The sequence below is a fragment of the Cryptotermes secundus genome, unplaced genomic scaffold, assembly GCF_002891405.2.
Source record: "Cryptotermes secundus unplaced genomic scaffold, Csec_1.0 scaffold317, whole genome shotgun sequence".
NCBI classification, from domain to species: Eukaryota; Metazoa; Arthropoda; class Insecta; order Blattodea; family Kalotermitidae; genus Cryptotermes; species Cryptotermes secundus.
This window is the reverse complement of record NW_019742557.1, coordinates 556,610-563,307: the sequence shown is the minus strand read 5'-3', so window position 1 is coordinate 563,307 and position 6,698 is coordinate 556,610.

The window sequence follows — 6,698 nt, the reverse complement described above, 5'->3', positions numbered from 1 at the left end:
CCTTAATCGCTCTTCACTGTTCCCATTGGTCCCCTCTCCCTAACTACCCCCCCTGCCTACTTCCTATATAAAGCAGCCCTTTTCACTTCCTAATCATTCAGCCACTGCTCTCTATATTCGCAACGCAGTTCACCTGCCCTGAAGATGGAGGCGATACGTTCCTCCGAAACGTCGTCTGAAACAAAGAATACACGGCGCCAGATCCCAGAAGACGACTTTCTTCAAAGTTGATCATGTTTATCGACAAATCTTTTTATTCCTGGTTTTTTCTCTCTTCTTTTCGACCTTTCCCCAAACTCCCGGGGAACACCTGCGGACTCTGCGTCACACCAGTGTGCCGCGGCACACCGCTTGAAATTCGCTGCCCTAGACGCAAGTTTTGGAATGTTTCTCCACTCTGCAACGGCAGTGTGCTCTACTAGATATAAAAAAATTATACACAAGACAAAATATTAAACATATTAATACATAGAAGCATCAAATATATTAATACCTAGAAATTTTAAATGAAATGTTTTATTAATTTGTTTATTTAACTGAGTGAAATTTCATATTTTCATATTCTGTGAAGTCCACATTCATTTCTCAAACAAAGAGTCCTCCCCCGGTTAATGAAGTACAGCGACCTTAAGACCTTAAGAGAATAAGTCATTTGTGATCTTAACTCCTATGCTATTCAAATCCTGTCACCTACCGTGACAATCAGGCTTTGAGAACCTCTTCGAAACACGTGCCTATTTGTCTGTAACCCACTGACATTTTGGAACAGCAGACGAAAGAAAATAAGAAGAACTTTGTGGTATTCATTTCTATCACACGAATGTACAGAAACTGAACAGACCGACATGAAGGATGTTCAGATATTTTATATCATGTCTATATTCTTATTGCTCGCCTAACAGTTGCACTCTAAACGTTAACCCACTATTGATTATCTGTGCAAGGTGAAAGGAAAGGAAAAAGTAAAGGTATTCAAGTGATTAATTATGGATAACGACATGAAGGAGTATGAGGAATTTAGGTTTACTGCCATACATTCTTAACCTTGTCTCCTGATGGAGGTAAGTGGTCAGGTTCACTGTTCGGCATCTTAATCACCGTAGAAAAATCCCCTGTACTCACTCACTAAGAGACTGGCTGACTTGTGTACCAAAGGAATGAAATGCATCACCCTATTTTGTCCAATTTAGACTGAAAGCAGTTTAGCGTTTGGTTTCCTTACAGAGGACAATGTTTTTATCGTTGCCTATAAAGTTTCATTACATTTGTGGTTGCCGTCCAGAGACAGAAAAGCAAATTTGTTGTCCTACGAACTAAATTAATAACAGAGGCAAATACATGCGTGGGAGCGTCGCTATCATGGAATATTTCAAAGCAGTGATGGACGTGGTGTATGCCAAAGGAGACGCGAAGTGGTCGGATTCCTAGAAATTGCACAGGCACGGGGAACAGGGGCTTGTGACACAACAGGCACCGAACATAAGCATAGATATTGGAATAATTCATAGAATTATACCTCCATTCCTTGCAGAATATAAGTAGCTTTCCCAGATATGAGCCACTCCATAAAGTACTTCACTCACTCATGGAGCTGAGCCCTTCTTGAGGAGCCGACAATTGTGCAGCTACTCAAGAACTTCCCAGCATTTTATGGAACCCCATGATCCCCATCCTGAGCCAGATCAATCCAGTCCATATTACCCCATCCTGTCCAAGTGAGATCCATTTTAATATTTCCCGCTCAACTACGTCTGTCTTCCTAGTGGTCTCTTTCCTTCTGGCTTTCCCACCAATATCCTATATGCTACATGCAAATATATAAAGAATAAAATAAACTGAGCCCATATGCAGTAACAGAAATTATGTACATTTCTTCTCCTAATGAAAGTTTTGTACTTCAATATGGCGACACAGTTCCGAGGGATTCCATCGCTCCTGTTGAACAGCTGCAAAGCGAACTGTCCTTTTGGAATATATTAATTTCGAATATTAAAATGTGCAAGTAGATCGGAACTGAAGAGAACTTAAACATCTGGATTCGTCACCTATCATCTGGGGCTGGTACAATAGGCCAGAAGTGGCCGCAGTACAAGGGACTTAGTCCCATCCCACTAGCAATAAGAAAAATATATGTCTTCGTAGTCACCGCCGTGAAAGCCTAAAATCTTACATATTTCTTCTTCTTCCTGGTCGGTAATACTTCTCTTTCTGCGTCTGCCTTGAAGAGTTACTTCTTAAAATTAGATGAGGTATGGTATGAGTTATTAGTTATGACCTCGGTACTAGTTGTAAATGAGTGGTCAGCTTCACGTCCTGGCCTCTTTATCCCCTGGGAAATTTCCCCCGGTACCCACTGAATAGGAGACTGAGTGGGCCTTAAAACTGATCTGGGAAACGTGAAGAAAGTAATCTTTGACTGTACCGAGACTCGAACTCCGACCCCTCGATCGTCCAGCTCCCGGCTCCTAAATACGTATTTATATTCTCATGAGTTACGTAAAGAAGCTCTCAGTAAGAATGTTGTGTGCAGTAACGCGATGGACGACTGAAGAATTGGAAATAAAATGGAAGGAAAATGGGGTAGCCTGATTGAGATGATATGCTAGAAGTTTCTTGGAGGGACTGAGGAAGACCACGAGAGACTTTAGTCAGCATAGCTTGTATGCCGGTCGAGATTCGAACCGAAGACCTACAGAATAAAATTGTAAGGCGTTACACCTAAACGACAGCTTTCGGTATTATTATTATTATTATTATTATTATTATTATTATCAGTTACCTAACCAACAGGCAATCGCGGGTCCGTATCGGTGAAACTATTTCATCGCCCTTTGAAGTTTTGTCCGGTGTTCCACAGGGCTCTGTTCTTGGCCCTCTGCTTTTCAATGTCTACATAAACGACTTGTGTGATTCAATTAAGCACTCCAGGTACCTACTCTTTGCAGACGACATTAAAATTTACCGTGCTATTAGCTGTCCCGAAGATTGTAATCTTCTGCAATGTGACGTTGACTGTATACGTAGCTGGTGTGCAGCGAACTATATGAAACTCAACGCTGACAAAACCAAAGTTATAACGTTCTCTAGAAAAACTAACTATTTGATATACGAATACAAACTTCTTCATTTCACTATAACTCGAACATATTCAGTCAAAGACTTGGGCGTATACCTTGATTCTAAACTTCATTTTCATGATCATGNATTAATTAAATATTTGTTTCTATTGCACTTCTAACTAACACTTAGTTTTATGATAATGGAATTATTATTATTATTGTTATTATTATCATTTATTAGCTTGTTTGTTTAATTTTCTTCATAAATTGCCTGTAACTTATTTTTGACATATAATGTTGTTTGTCTAATGTTTGTATAATTTACACGTAATTACTTTCATCTACAATGTGCTAAGTCTGTAATTGGCCTTGCGGCTGTTGACTTGGCACATAAATAATAAAGAATTGAATTGAATTGAATTGAATTATTATTATTTTATAGTATATAAGTAATACCCTGTAATTCAAATTTTTGTTTGTTGACATTTAGATATTCATATTTTCCCCATTTGTTAAAACATTCCTGCTTTTGAGTATCAAAAAATTATCAGGGATCTTAGGCTATCCCGATAAATCATTGCTAATGTTGATGAGGGTGGTTTTACGGACATTTTGGACGTACATGTTACCGCCATGTTCAGGGTCGAATTGTGTAACGTGCATGAGTACTCGTGTGTTTGTAAGAGATACAGTGGTAGTTCGCACCCTCTTAAGGCTAACAATGGTGGCGGAAGAAAAGATATGTATAAAATTATCATAATTACCAAATTTTAAATTTAATAATACTAAATTTGTTGTGTCTATGTATTTTGATTCGGCCTTGTTACTACTGAATTTATTTAAACGGCATATTCCGTGTCAACAAACAAAGACAAAATAAGTTTGTCCAATGATACGAACAGCTGAATTCCATCTTGAATGCATGGCGGGTTCCAGTAATAGAACTAGTGAAAAATCCGAAATACTGCATTTGAAATGTACAGGGCAAAACAAAAATAGTAACGCTTAGCCTATTGTTACCCTTCTATCCAGCTTTTTTTTTTAGAAAAACTTTCCAGTCTGGTGGTCATTAAGCTTGACATGTTTCAAAATGCATTTAGAATTCCATACTGTGGACGATAAATTTTACTGCCAGTGAATAACATCATAGTGTACAAAAATCAGTTTAACCAGAACATGGATGTGTACAGACAGTCAGATAAAACTCTATACTTGGTTTGGACTGTATTTTTTCAATACAAGTCCCGAAATTGATGAAGTGACAGTGTGCTGATGGTACTGAATTCTGAGAGAGACCTACGGAAATATAGGCACATGAGATAACGTGTGTGTACGTATAAATGTATATAACGTAGTATGGGTCTATGTTTATGTGCAAATGGTTATATTTAATAAATGCATGAAAAATTATTTCCGAACACAGTTCAGTCTGGCCAGATAATCAAGAAACAGAGGATAAATTTCCGGGAGGTTCATGAGACATGTCTCTTACCTACAACATCCAGATCTTCTCTGGGTTCAAACCAGAAACTTCCATAAGAGATACGTGCTGCTCCTTCCTCAGGGGGTAAAGTGGCCTGTGCATAAAGCTAATTACTTTCACTTAAACATGCACTTCCGAAATTAAGTATTCATGGAGATGTACCTCCGTTCCCCCCATACGTGTTCATACCGTGCTACTTAATTAAGGATAGGGACTAATTTTGCTTTACCTTTCATCTTGCTAGCTCGACTGCTTCTGTTACGCCGCTAAGCTTCCTGCGATTATACTCTTACACGTGTAAAGTATAAATAAGTAAACTTATCCCTGTACTTAATAAGTAATTAAGCACCACGCCATGGAGGTGTATGGAAAGTGAAGTTGCAGCTCCACCATTATCAACCTTGGAACTTTATATCTTTTAAGTACTCAGATCAATTGGATCTACAAAATTAATGAAAGAAGAAAATCAGGGCCGGATTTAAGGGGTTTGACCGGGTAAATGTCCCCGGGACCTCCGAAAAACAAATATAATCCACAGATTTCACTGAGACATTTGTTTCTTTAAAATCGCTAAGAGTTAGTTTGTATTTTTAGTTGTCATAAGAAGTAAAAACAAAAAAGTTATCATAAACTAAATTGGTTTTTACTGTAGCAGCCCCCTTTATTGTCTCTGGAGCCCACAACTCTAGACCCGGCCCTAGGGATACGTGATATAAAATTCCAGAAAGCAACAGACACAACAGGAATAACGTGATATTAACTGACCGAATAAAATACAGAGAGAGAATATTGCACCACACATGAAGGGACCTAAATTACAAAGTGCCATTTTTCTCTCTTATGTGTAATCTGAAAGTTTTAATTGCCTTGTGAAAACTCCATACAGTTTTATATTGCGTACTCTACGGGCACCAAATCTTTATTTTAAACGTCCGAGTACATGAACGTAATTACCGCTCTAGTATTTTCCTGCAGAAAGTTCTTCCATTAGGAAGTACTGTAATTGAATTCGTTCTGTACCACAAAGGTAAAACGCCCTCTCATCGCTGCCGAACATATTCCTTGACGTCATGACGAGCAACAGCAAACCACAGTCCTTTTGTAGGATCGAGAATACAGCAAGCAGTACAGCCCACAATGGGAGTTATCCTTTCTGAAAACGGCTTGGATTTCTGTGCTGGTATTAACAGAAATGTTTCTATTCTACCCTTCAAGGAAAAGATTTCACTTCAAATTCAGAATATCGCGAGCCCATGAGAGTTGAACCGTTCTTCTGCACCTACAGTTATATAAGTTATATAAATCATTAATCTCCAAATTGTGAGCCACAGTCCAACAGAGGCTCACATGTACTACTAGTTGTAAGGGCGATGTAGTTAGTTAGTTAGTTAGTTATTTAAAGAGGGTGCGTTTCTCCATGCACCGCGACCAGTTTGATCTATTGTGCTTCCCTCTATGATATTCTACCAGTCTCTATACCCTACCGATAAATGGTGCGTAACATCAGTCCCGCCGAGCAAGCGAGTTCGGCCACTTGCTTAGCGGTGTCTATAATGCTTCCCCCATCTATCAGAGGCCTTAGAGACTATTGTTGGGCGGGAAACGTCCTGGAATTTGGCTCAGTGATCCCCTTTGGGGATATGAGGTTCTTTTACGTGCCGTAAAGCTATGACACACAGCTTAAAGTCCCTCCCGGAGGACTTGTTCCCTGAATTTTTCCGCCCTTAAAAATTCGAAGACCTCCACCGGGTATTTGAACCCGCGTACCACGAGTCATAAGGTGGGAAAGGGCGATGTAGCTTTCTCTTGTTTATTTCTTCTTATTTTCCTTAAAAATTCCATACGATTGCTGATATATTGTCTTAACTCAGGAGTTCTCGAACTCTGTAACAATGCCACCCATAGTAAATCTGCAGTACTGCATATTGCTGCAAGTAGCGATCGGGCTGTGCGATGACAACGTGAAATTAATTAGCTATAAAACCTGTCTACACCTGCAGTTACAAATGAAATGTAGCTGTCGAGACGTGAAAGGATCCACGATATGTTCCGTCCTTCATTTATGGAAAGCATGTGTATTATTTATTTTTCAAAACTGTGCGTTGATAGAGTCGAATTTTAGACCACTTTTTAGAACTCGGCAACTCCCCCCCCCC